This window comes from Sciurus carolinensis (genome assembly GCF_902686445.1).
Source record: "Sciurus carolinensis chromosome 14 unlocalized genomic scaffold, mSciCar1.2 scaffold_101_arrow_ctg1, whole genome shotgun sequence".
Classification (NCBI taxonomy): Eukaryota; Metazoa; Chordata; class Mammalia; order Rodentia; family Sciuridae; genus Sciurus; species Sciurus carolinensis.
Window position 1 is genome coordinate 3,631,923 of NW_025920105.1, and position 12,309 is coordinate 3,644,231.

Consider the following 12,309-nt stretch of genomic DNA (forward strand, 5'->3'; position numbering starts at 1 on the left):
AGAGACTTGGAGGTTTCTAACTTTAATTCCAGGAGCACAGATAAGCCAGGGTGTACAGAGGAGATGAGGCACAAGGTCAGAGGTCAGTTCCAGACCTCATTCAGAACTGTGCCCAGCCAGGTCAGGATGATGTGAAGACCAAGATAAAGACTAGGACAAACCTGTGTGTGCAAACCAGCCTGAGAGAAGCATATCCCTGCATCAGGGCAGGGTGAGACTTTTGAGGCAGGGCAAGACTAGTGTTGCTGGGGGCTTGCCTCCCCTACAGGAAGTCTGGGATCATTCTAGGACTTGATGCTGGCTCTGGGTCCATCCATCTATGGATCTTTAAACAAATACATGCATTTGTTGATTTGATGTACTGCTTATGGAACCCATGGCAACCTGCCAGCCCTTATTTCCCCTTTAATTTAAAAACAGTGTCTCATTAAGTGGCCCAGGCAGTCCACAAATGTGGGATCCTGGAGCCTCAGCCTTCCAGTAGCTGGCATTCCAGATGTGGCCACTGCACCAGGCTCTGTGGATGTTGTAACCCAGTGACCACACTCAAGGAAAGACTCATGCCCACTGTGGGGTGAGGTCTGAGGTCTCTTCTGTAATGACCTTCTGGCAGGTTCTGGATCTCCTGAGTCTTTGAAGGACAGTGGTGACCTTGGGGAGCTTTTGTTTTTGGCTGGAAATGTGGCTGCAGATTGTGCTTCTGCCCCTCTCTGAAACAGTGTGCCCAGTTCATAGGTGAAATAGATAAAATGATGGGAACCACAACTGAAGTAAAGGATCTGACACTGGGGTTTTGAGGAATGACCCTGACCTGAGGCACTTCTGCCCCTGTGAGGAGGAAAGGATTTTAGTGAAAGTCGAAAGAAATATATTTCTCCCTCTAGGTACAAAGCAACATGTGTTCTTTTGGAAAGCCCAGATGGAAGGGGTACTTGACCCTCACTGCCAATGGTCTGACTCAGCCCTATGAACTGGAAAGGTTAGGTCCTTGACCAGCCTGATCAAAGGTGAGGAAGGGACTACCATGTGCCTCGTATTCAACTTTGGCAGTGGAATGTAATAGGCTTTGCTGCTTCCTTTGTCCTACATCACCCTGGTTGCAGACCACAGAGAGGTTGCATGGGTTAGGTCGATGGTCTTGAGTGTCCTCCATGCAGGTCATTAGTTCCTTCTGCCCTCATCTTCTCCACCTTCCTCAAGACTTCCACAGCAGTGGGTGCTGTTTTGTAACACAATAAAGTATTTAATTGCAGGTAGAATGTTTTCCAATGACCCTGGATGTGACGTAGCAGCCAGGGTCACCTGACCTTAATGACTCATTGACTCCACAGGTGGGCCACCTGGGTGCGTGCCCCAATCACAGAGGAAATCCCACCTAGAACTGCAGGAGTGAAATGATTGAAAGGGTAGATGAGGAAAAGGAGATGTGGGAGCTCTCAGTTCCACCTTTAAATAAAGTGTCTGGAGTTTGGGACAATGACAAGATGCATGTAATCTAGGGATATGTGAGGAGGGGATGGGACTAAGATAGCATATCTCTGGATGCACACAGGGTCTGGAGGATGGGGAGTGAGAAAAGAAGTAGTGAGAAAGAAAGGAGTATTTTCTGTGAGCCCCACATCCTCACAGACATCTCAGGCACCTTCACTCTGGACACCCACAGAGCCCTGGGATAAGGACAGCCCCATGAGGTGAAAGGTTTTTCTGGGAACTTGGACAGAAGAGAGACTGCAACCAGTGACCTGGAATCTGGGTTGTGCAAAAACCAGGTGCTGACCAGTTTTGCACTCCACTGAAAACCCACCTGCTGCTGCACTTAGCAGACCCCAGGTAGGTGCTTCAGAATTCTAGGTGAACCTCAACTGAAAAATCACACTCTCTGAGTCTCTTGGTGCTCACTTTGGCTAAAAGGGTATTTTCTACTGATGGGTACAGTCTGTCACTTCCCCTCTGAACAGGGACCCAATTAGATGGGTCATGTCCAAACTGTTGACATGAGCCTTGATCGCTTGGTGGACAATCAGCAATATCTTCTGAAACAGTTGCTCAGGAGGGAGAAATTGTTAGAGTGAGGCTGGCCAGGTGCCAACCCTACCAAATCAGGCACTACCTAGACTTCTGAGCAAGTTCTGCTGTCATCCACAAGAGGAGCCATTGGGCAGCTGGGTGTGCTGGCTCTTCCCACTAACAAGTTCTGGTTGCCCTTGAGAGGATTTCCACACCAATGCTACATACAGAGGCAGATGACACAGAGCCCCACACCCCTGAACACTGCATGATGTACAAGATGGAGGAAATTGACAGGGTCCAGTAAAATGAGAGAATTTCAAAGAAGCTTCCAATTGCTTTGTCCCCAGTGACTGCCAGTTAATGTCAAGTTCCCAGCTCCGTGTAGGCAGTCATTCCATGCTCAGGAGGGAAACTTGGGCAGACTACAGCCTGGTCCAGGAAGGAAGGCATGATTGGGGGCACTGACCATGCTCCCTCCAGGGCCCCAGGTCTCTACCTTCTTGTCTCCTGGCTCAGTACCTGTGGATGGCAGTGCTGCTATGGACAGTGTTGGTAGAGCAACTTCTTCCTTGCTTTGGCCAAATGACAATCAGAATCATTTTTCTCTTATTTCTGATGCTGGTGAAGGTCCCAATCCCATCATCAAGGACTCTTGATTCTTGGACACCAGAAAGACACAACATTCTCATGGGGTGCCTGCTCCCCTTGAATGCTCCCAAGGTCCCTAGACTGCTGACCCTGGGTCCATCACACTGTCCCTTGAACAGTAGTGGCCATAAACAGTCTGGTCCTGGGGTGTCCCAGCTACCAGGGTCTCCTCAGTTTTCCTCCTGGACTACCCACCATCTTTCCCTTCTCCTCTTTGCCAGGCCACAAAGTAAGTTCTGCTAAGTAAAAGGAGCCCCAACCTTCCCAACCTTCTCCAAGCTGCTCCTGGGCTTCAGGGAATGTGACTGTGCACAGTCAGTGTTAGAGAGAATCTAGAGGGGAACGCCTGTGAACCTGGAGGACCACTCATGCTTAATCTTTTCTCCCCAGTTCTACATTGTGGAAGGATGCAGCTGGAGCCCAGCCCAGAGGAGAAATGGACCATGGGTGGGAATTCCCTGGTCCTGGTCAGCAGATTGACAGGCCATGTGGGTGAGGTGTGGAGGGAGTCCACAGCTTTAGAGCATGGGGATGCTTAGACCTGGGACTTGGCTGCTGTCCTGTGGGCACCCAGTTGTGGCCTGGTCTGAGCATAATCACCTGGGTTGGGCCCAGGATCCTCAGTATATCATCTGAGGCCACTGATGGGTAGTGGTTTAGTAGGGCCAGGAGGGGAGTCCCAGGGGAGCCACATTTCTCCTCCAGAGTCCAAGGCCCCTGAGGACCTCCACACAGCAAAGGAACCTGGTCTGTAGCTGAGGACACTGGACACATGGCACACATCTTTCCCAACACTTACCATGTAATGAGCCATGAAAATCTCCAGTAAAGTCAAAGAATATTGTGGATTTGTAGTGAAGTGTGTGTATGTGATATGTGTAAATTTTACAAGTGGCTGCGTATGAGGAGTGTGTACTGTGTGTGTGAACACGTGGGTACTCTACATGTTCTGTGTCATTTGTGTATAAGGTGTGCTCCCAGTGTGGGAGTTTTAGTGTGTTCAGTGTATGTGATGTGTAGTACAGTGTGTACACATGGTGACTTCAGAGAGTTGTGTTGTGAGTAGGTTGTGTGATGTGTAAGGAAGTGTGTCTTCATGTGGGATATACTGTTTCCTCAGGTATGTGTTGTGTGATATGTAAGAGATGTGTGTGCACCTAGTATGTGCTGTATGTTTTGATGTGTGTTGTGTGATGTGCAAGGAAGTGTATGTATACATGCTGTGTGCATGTGAATGTGACTCAGTTGTTTCCTGAGCAGTGGTGTTAGCAAGACAGGATGTATATAAACCTAATTAGGTCATGAGCAGGAGTGATAGCAAGACAGGGTAACTGTGAATGTGACATTGGTAAGTTCTGAGTATGGGTGATAGCAAGACTGAGTGCTTGTGAAGGTGACTTCAGGTAAGACCTGAGCAGGGATGATAGCAAATCTAGGTGTATGTGAATGTGATAAAGGTGAGCTTTTAACAGGGGTCTAGAAGAAGTGTGTACATGTGAATGTGATTCAGGTGATCTCTGAGCCAGAGTGATAGCAAGACTGGGTGTAGGTGAACCTGACTCAGGTGACTTTTGAGCAGGGGTGATAGCAAGACTGGGTGTCTGTGAACATGATGCATGTGAGTCCTGAGCAGGGGTGATATTTTGAATGGGTTCCTGTGAAGGTGACTGAGGTGAGTCCTGAGCAATGGTGACAGCTTGACTTGGTTCCTGTGAAGGTGACTGATGTGAGTCATGAACAGGCATGATAGCAAACCTGGATGTCTGTGATTGTGACTAGGTGAGTCCTGAACAGGGGTGATCGCTACTGTGGGTTCTTCTGCGCATGACCTAGGTGAATTTTGAGAAGGGCTGATAGAACAAGTGGATGCACATGAACATGATTCAGGTTCATTGTGAGCCAGGGTGTTAGCAAGACAAGGTGAATGTGAACATACTCCACATGCATCCTGATCAGTTGTGGAAGAAAGACAGAGTGCCTGTGTACATGATGCAGGTGAGTCCTGAGCAGAGGTTATAGCAATATTGGGTGCCTGTGAAAGTGATTCAGGTGAATTTTGAGCAGGGCTGAAAGCAAAATTGTGGACAAAGAGTGGTGGAATGAGGTCTGCAGTGCTCTGGGAGTTGACATCCATTAAAATTGTCTTGGGTTTTCAGGCATTGATGAGGAACCTGTCTGCATGGCAGCACAAAAAGACCTATTGCGGTTTTTGGAAAGAGGAAGTATGCACATCTCTCTAAGTTTCCACAGCAGTGTTGACTTGGATATTCAGATGAGGCCAGAGATGGTGTACTGAGATTAGTTTGAATGGGTTTCACCCAGAGATTTCACTAAGAGGACTGCATTGCCTAGGACACAGTGGAGAGTGAGCACTGGTGGCAGAATTGTGCCCACTCTAAATACCCACAGGAAAATGAGCACTGGTGGGAGAGGGAAATTCAATCATAAAGCTCAGAGGACCCTGAACAATGGTGCTGGACAGGATATTATGTACTGGATACAGAGAAGACTAAGCACTATTTGGAGATGGATGCTAACCCACAGGATTCAGAAAATGCTGAGCAATGGTGGAGTACATTATGTTACGGCAGAACTCAGAAAAGGCTGAGCAATATTTGACTATCTCTGATCACACTCAGGAGACAGAGGACACTAAGATAAGATTGTTATGGGAACTTATCACATGGCACAGAGGAGACTGCTAAGAACTGCTGGGTGAGTAGCATTCAACCAAAGGTTTCAGATTATATTGGTCACTGCTGCTTCAGGGGCACTAACCGAGAAGACACAGAGTACACAGAGTGCTGAAGGATGAGGGGCACTGAAAACATTACTCTGTGAAAAATAACCACTTCTGTGTGACTGGAGCTCACCACAGTATTCAGATGACACTGAGCAAAGGTGTGTGAAGGGGGACTAAAGACAGGGCCCAGAGAAGATTGAGCAATATCAGCTGAGGGATTCTCACCAAAAGGACCCACAGGTGACTGAACAATGATTGTTTTGGAGATCCTGGAATATGACAGAGGGGAGAGTGTGCACTCTATTGTGAGGGGCACTCACTAAAATGACCCAGAGTGGAATGAGAAAGTATTGGTTAGGGAATGAATTAAAAAAAAAAAAAAGATGAGGCTGAGCACATTCAGGCAAGGGGTGGTCACACACAGGACCCAAAGAGACTGAGTAAGGACAGGTTAGGTAAATGTAGCAAATTAAACAAAAATGGCTGAGACACGTTAGGAGAGGGGTTATCACCAAAAAATATCCAGTGGAATCAGAGAACTAGTGACCTAGGACGTTTCACCCACAGGACTCAGAGTAACCTGTGCAAAGGTGAATGAGGGGAAATTTAGGGCAGGACCCAGAGTAGAGTGAGCACTGGTGGGAGAGGAGCTCTCATACAGAGGACTCAGAAGACCCTGAGCAGTTTTGGTAGAGAGGAAATTTAGGGAAGAACCTACAGAAGACAGCAAAGACAGATGAGGTACACTTGACTACAGGATTCAGAGGAGATCAAGTTTTTTGGAAGAGCGGTTCTCACGGGGCTCAGAGTTTTGGGAACATTTTCAAGAGTATTCCTCAATCCAAAGATTCAGTGACCTTATTATGATGGGAATGGTCCCATTTCTAATGTTAGAAGAAGTACTTCATGATGATGTGAAGATGTCCTTTGCCACATTTCACACTATCCCTTGAAGGTGTGCATTGTGCCTGTCTTAGAGTTACTAGTAGGTTTCTTCTTTTTTCAAAACAGAGCAACCAGTGACATATCAGAGAAGTTCCTGAAAATACTTAAATATATTGTTTCCATCCAATGTTCAGAAATATTGGGCATGCTATATCATCCATAGAAACTCAGCCACTTGAACAATGGTGTGGAAATGGTGGACAATGAATGGTGGAATAGTGTTGTCACTGCTGGGAATTGACATTCATTAAAATTGTCTTGGAATTTCTGTCATTGTTGAGGAGCCTGTCAGCATGTCCACACCAAAGGATTATTGAGGTTTTGGAAAAGAGGAGGTATGCATGTCTCACAAAGTTTCCCTGGCAGTTTTGTATTTGAAATTTAGATAAGGCCAGAGAGGATGTACTGATATTAGCCAGAAGGGAACTCACCCATAGAATTCACTAGTAGAACTGGGTTGCCTAGGGCTCAGTGGAGAAGGAGTACTGATGGTACAAGAGTGCTCACCCAAAATACACATAGGATACTGAGAACTGGTGGGAGAGGAGCACTCACACAGAGGACTTAGAGAACTCTGAACAATGGTGGAGAATGTGAGGGTAAGACAGAAACCCAAAAGGCTAAGCAATATTAGCTTATCTATGATCACACATGTGAGCCAGAGGACAGTGAGATAAGATTAGTGTCAGGAACTTAGCACATGGCACAGAGGAGACTGAGCACTGATAGGTAAGGGGTACTCACCCAGAGGTCCCAGATTATACTGAGCACTGGTACATGAGGAGAAATCACCCAGAGTACAGAGAGGACACAGATTACTAGAGGATAAAATGCACTCAGAAACAATATTTAGGGAAACTGAGCACATATGTGCTAGCGACACCACAGGACCCAGATTAACCTGAGCAATGGTTTGTGAATGGAAATTAAGGACAGGATCCAGAGAAGACTGAGAACTGTCAGGTGAGGGGTGCTCTCCCCCAAGACCCAGAGGTTTCTTAGCAAGAATAGCCTTTGGGAACCTAGAACAGGACAGAGAGAATATCGAGCAGTTTAAAGTTAGCAGCAATCACCAAAAGGACACAGAGAGGAATGAATAAGGAATGGTAATGGAACCCAGAAAGGAGAAACAGAGAAAACTGAGCAGTATAAGATGAGGTGGGCTCAACCAAAGGACCCAAAGCAGACTGAGTAATGACAGTTTATATGAATATAGCAGTTTAAACAAAGAAGTCTGAGACATGTTAGCTGAAGGGTTATCATCAAGAGGACCACATGGAATCAGAGCACTAGTGGGTGAGGGGTTCTCACCCACAGGACTCAGAGTACCCTGAGCAATGATAGATGAGGAAAGATTTAGGGCAGTACCTAGAGAAGGCTGAGCACTGGTGGGAGAGGAGCGCTCACCCAGAGGAGTCAGAAGACCCTGAGCCTTGGTGGTTGAGTGGAAATTTAGGGTAGAACTCAGAGAAGAAAGAGAAAAGAAAGATGAGGGGTACTTGACTACAGGATCTGGAGGAGATGGAGAACATTGGGGAAAGTGGTTCTCAACTACAGCTCTCAGCATTTATGGAACCTTTTCAAGAGTATTCCAATGAAGTTGTCCTTGGACACATTTCACACTGTTCCTTGAATACATGCATTGTACCTGACTCAGTGTTCCTCGGAGGATTCCTTTCTTTACAAAAGCAACAGTCAGTGACATATCAGAAAAGATCCTGAAAATACTGAAATATATGCTTTTCATCCACTTGTTAGAGGGATGTTTATATCCTGGACATGTTAAATAACTGATAAGGGCTCTGCCACCTGAGCTAAGATGTGAACTTGTTGGACTATGAGTGGTGGAACAATGTCCTCAGTACTGCTGGTATTGACATGCCTTAAAATTGTCTTGGGTTTTCAGGCATTGTTGAGGAGACTGTCTGCATGGCAGCACCAAAGAAATATTGAGGTTTTAGGAAGAGGAAGCATCCACATCTCTCCAAGTTTCCTCAGTCATGTTGGTCTGGCTATGTAGGTAGATGAAGGGTGTCCACCCACAATACCCAGATGTGACTGAGCACTGGTGGGTGAGATGCACTCACACAGGACTCAGATGACACTGAGCAATGATGTGTGAGTCGAGATTAAGGACAGGACCTAGAGAAGACTGAGCACTGTCAGGAGAGGGGCATTAACCCACAGGATGCAGAGAAGTGTGAGCAATGATTACCTTGGGAAACTGCAAAAGGACATAGAGAATACTGAGAATTCTTAGGTGAGGGACACTCACCCAAGGAACCCAGAGTAGAATGAACAAGGAATGGTTAAATAACATAGAAAAAAAAGAGAAGACTGGACACTGTTATGGGAAGTGGGGGCTTGCCCACAGGACCCAGAGGAGACTGAGTAAAGTCAGGTTAGGCAAACTTAGCAGTTAAAATAAAGAAGTCTGAGCAATGTTAGAAGAGGAGCTATAATCCAGAGGACCCAGTTGAGTCTGACCACTAATGAATGAGGGGCACTCATCCCCATTACTCAGAGTACCCTGAGCAATGATGGGTGAGTGGAGATTTAGGGCAGGACCCAGAGAAGACTGAGAACAGTTGGGAGAGGGGCACTCACCTATAGGACACAGATGACCCTGAATAATGGTGGTGGAGAGAGATTTAGGGCAGAACCCAGAGAAACCTGAATAGAGTTGAATGAGGGGTGACTGATCACAGGAGCCAGAGGAGACTGACATATGCTGGAAGAGACTTGCTCCTCAATATGACTCACAGTCCCTAGACCATCTCCAAGAAAAATTATCTCATTTACTTCAGGGGTGGTGGGAAAGTGGTGCTTTATATATTTCTGAAGAACTCCTCCATGATGATGGGAAATTTTCCATGTCCACATTTGACACTGTTCCTTGAAGGTGTGCATTTTGCCTGACGCAGAGGTCTTAGGTAGTACCCTCTCTGGTCAAAAGAGAACAGCAAGTTACATCAAGGAAAATCCTGAAATATTTCAATATATGCTGTCCACTCACTGCTCAAATTTATGTTAGAAGTGCTAAGCAGGCTACCTCACCCATAAAAACTCAGTCACTTGAACAAAGGTGTGGAAATGGTACACTATGACTGGTGGAATGAGGTCTTCAGTACTATGGGAACTGAATTTCATTAAAATTGTCTTGAATTTTCAGGCATTGGTGAGTAACCACTCTGCATGGCAGCTCCAAAGGGGTTATTGAGGTTGTTGGATAGACAAATTATTCACATCTCTCAATTTTCCACAGTCATGTTGACCTGGACACACAGATAAGGCCAGAGAAGGTATAATGACATTAGCGGAAAAGGGGCTCACTGGAGAGTTCACCAAAGGAAACAGGTTGCTTAAGGGGTCATTGGAGAGTGAGCACTCATACTTGAAGAGAGTCCACCCACAAACCAAGAGCGGATTGAGCACTGGTGGTAGAGGGGTGCTCTCCCAGAGGACTCAGGAGAACCTGAACAATGGTGTCTGGCAAATGTTTTAGGGCAGAACTCAGAAAATACTGAACCAAGTTAGATGAGGGTTAATTGACCACAGGATCCAGAGAAGACAGAGCAATTTTGGGATAGGGCTTCTCTCCTACCAGTGTCAGAGTTTTGGGATCCTTTTTGATAGTGTCCCTCTGGCCAATATCTCAGTGAACTGAGGGATGGTGGAAAAGGTGCTATTTGAATGGTTCAAAAAAGTCCTCCACGATAATGGAAATTTGCCTTCCACATTTCACTCTGTCCCTTAAAAATGTACATTGTGCCTGATCCAGATGTGCCAGGAAGGTTTTCCTTTTGTCAAAAGACAGCAGTCAGTGACATATCAAAGAAGATCCTGTGTCGCCACCCGCAGCAACAATTGCGTGGGTATTTATCAGAGGTGTACTGGAAACTGAGCTACTTCTATTATCTTTCTCTTTAGTGCACTGCTTTCTTGCTTGCTTGCTTATTCCCTAGCTTTGAGGAAAAAGAGGAGAGGAAGAGAAGCTTTGAGAGAAAGTTTTAGAGGAAGACAGGGCTTTGCTTAGAACTTAGAGAAAGATAGGCTTTGCTTATCAGGAAGAGAGACTTTGCTTAAAGGAAGAGAGACTTGCTACACTTTCATAGAGGCTACTATTATTAGAGGAGTTATTTCTTAAAGGTCTGCTGCTGCTTCTTAGTTGTGCATGCTTAGTCCGTCCATTCTGCCATCTAGAGGTGTGTGTTTTGTCCTTCGCCCAGCAATCTGCAACCTGCGACCTGCATTCTGCCATCATTAACCCGCAACCTAAAGGTGTCTGCTATCTTCTTAGAGGTGCATCTTTCTGCTAGCTGCTTCTTCTCTCTGCTAGTTGCATCTTTTAGCTGCTTCCTCCTGCCTTCTGCCTACTGCCCACTTGTATTCCCTTCAGGAGGTGGAGGGCAGGGCCATGCCAGTTGAGATCAGGCAAGGAGTCAGCTGCCCTATCACAGTAAAGGACAAAACGAGCAGGCCCGAGCAGGAGTACTTGGGAACACCTGTGCACGCGTTGTGTGTGTGGACTTAATTGAAGAAGTCCAATGATAAATCACCTGAGTGTGCTTATGTTAATTATCCTCCTCACTGCCAGTGTGATCCAAACAACCTCCGACTGGCCGCCAGGCGCCATCCCTGTGCAGCCCACATGGCACAGCTCCCAACAATCCTGAACATATTTAAATATATGCTTTTCATCCACTGATCAGAGGGTTGGTAGAAATTCTGGCCATGCTACATCACTCATAAGAGCTCAGCCACTTGAACAAAGGTGTGAAAATGGTAGACTATGAGTTGTGGAATGAGGTCCTCGGTGCTGTTGTAAAGGACAACCATTAAAATTTTCTTGTGTTTTCAGGTATGGTGAGGAGCTTGTCTGCATGGAGCACCAAAGGCCTATTGAGGTTCCTTGAAAGAGGAAGTATCCACATTATTTCAAGTTTCCAAAATCATATTGGTCTGGATTTGCATATAAGTCCAGAGATGTTGCACTGACATTAGCCAGAATGGGACTAAACCTAAGTGTTCTCTAAGAGAAACAGATTGCCTAAGGCTCAATGGAGAGTGAGCACTAGGGAGTGAATTTTGACCACCCACATTACTGAGATGGGACTGAGCACTGGGGGGAGAGGGGTGTTCAACTATGGGACACAGAAGACCCTGAGCAATGGTATGTGAGATGAGTTTTAGGACAGGACCCACAGAAGACTGAGAACTCCTGGATGAGGATTGCTCATCCACAGGGCACAGGAGACTGAGTACTGCTGACCTGGGGACCTGACTCACAGGACAGTTTATATACTTAGTATTCAGGTGAATGTCACACTCACTGTTTTCCTTTTGTCCCTTCTTCTGATGTGACATTGTTGCAGATCAGTGGCCTCATGAGATCTTCCATGTCTCCTCTTCTCCTCAGTGTATTCTCCCCATGGTAGGCTGGAAACAGTGTCAAGCAGTGTGTGGTCCCCTGTTCATTCTCTCTCATCTCCCATACAGTTTGTGATGTCATAATGACCTAGGGGGAGGGGCAGGCACAACTGTTTTTTGCTACCAAGGCCTTGGAGAGGGTGTGAGTCCCTCAGGACTGACTGTGTCCCCAAGTGTAACCTTTAATTGGATCTAATGACCTTTGCCTCCACTGGATGCAGTCAGAGGTCTGAAGAGTCTGACTCCAGATCTGTTTCTGAACCTGTTGTCCCTAAGTTTTAAAATGACTGGTTTGGGTGTGCTGTCCATGCATCTGGTGTTGGATCACCATGAAGACTGGGTAACAGAGCCTCAGTTTCCCATCTAGTCCCTTCTAGAGTCAGGTTCCTCTTTGCCCCACCTTGTCCATAGGGACACAAGTTCTGGTTTCTAACCCTTGTTTCCTCACACTTAGCCCTGGGAATCCTGGGTCTCCCCTTCTCCCCTCCCCTTCTCTAGCTCTTACCTGGCATACTCACACCTCTTTGTGCCTA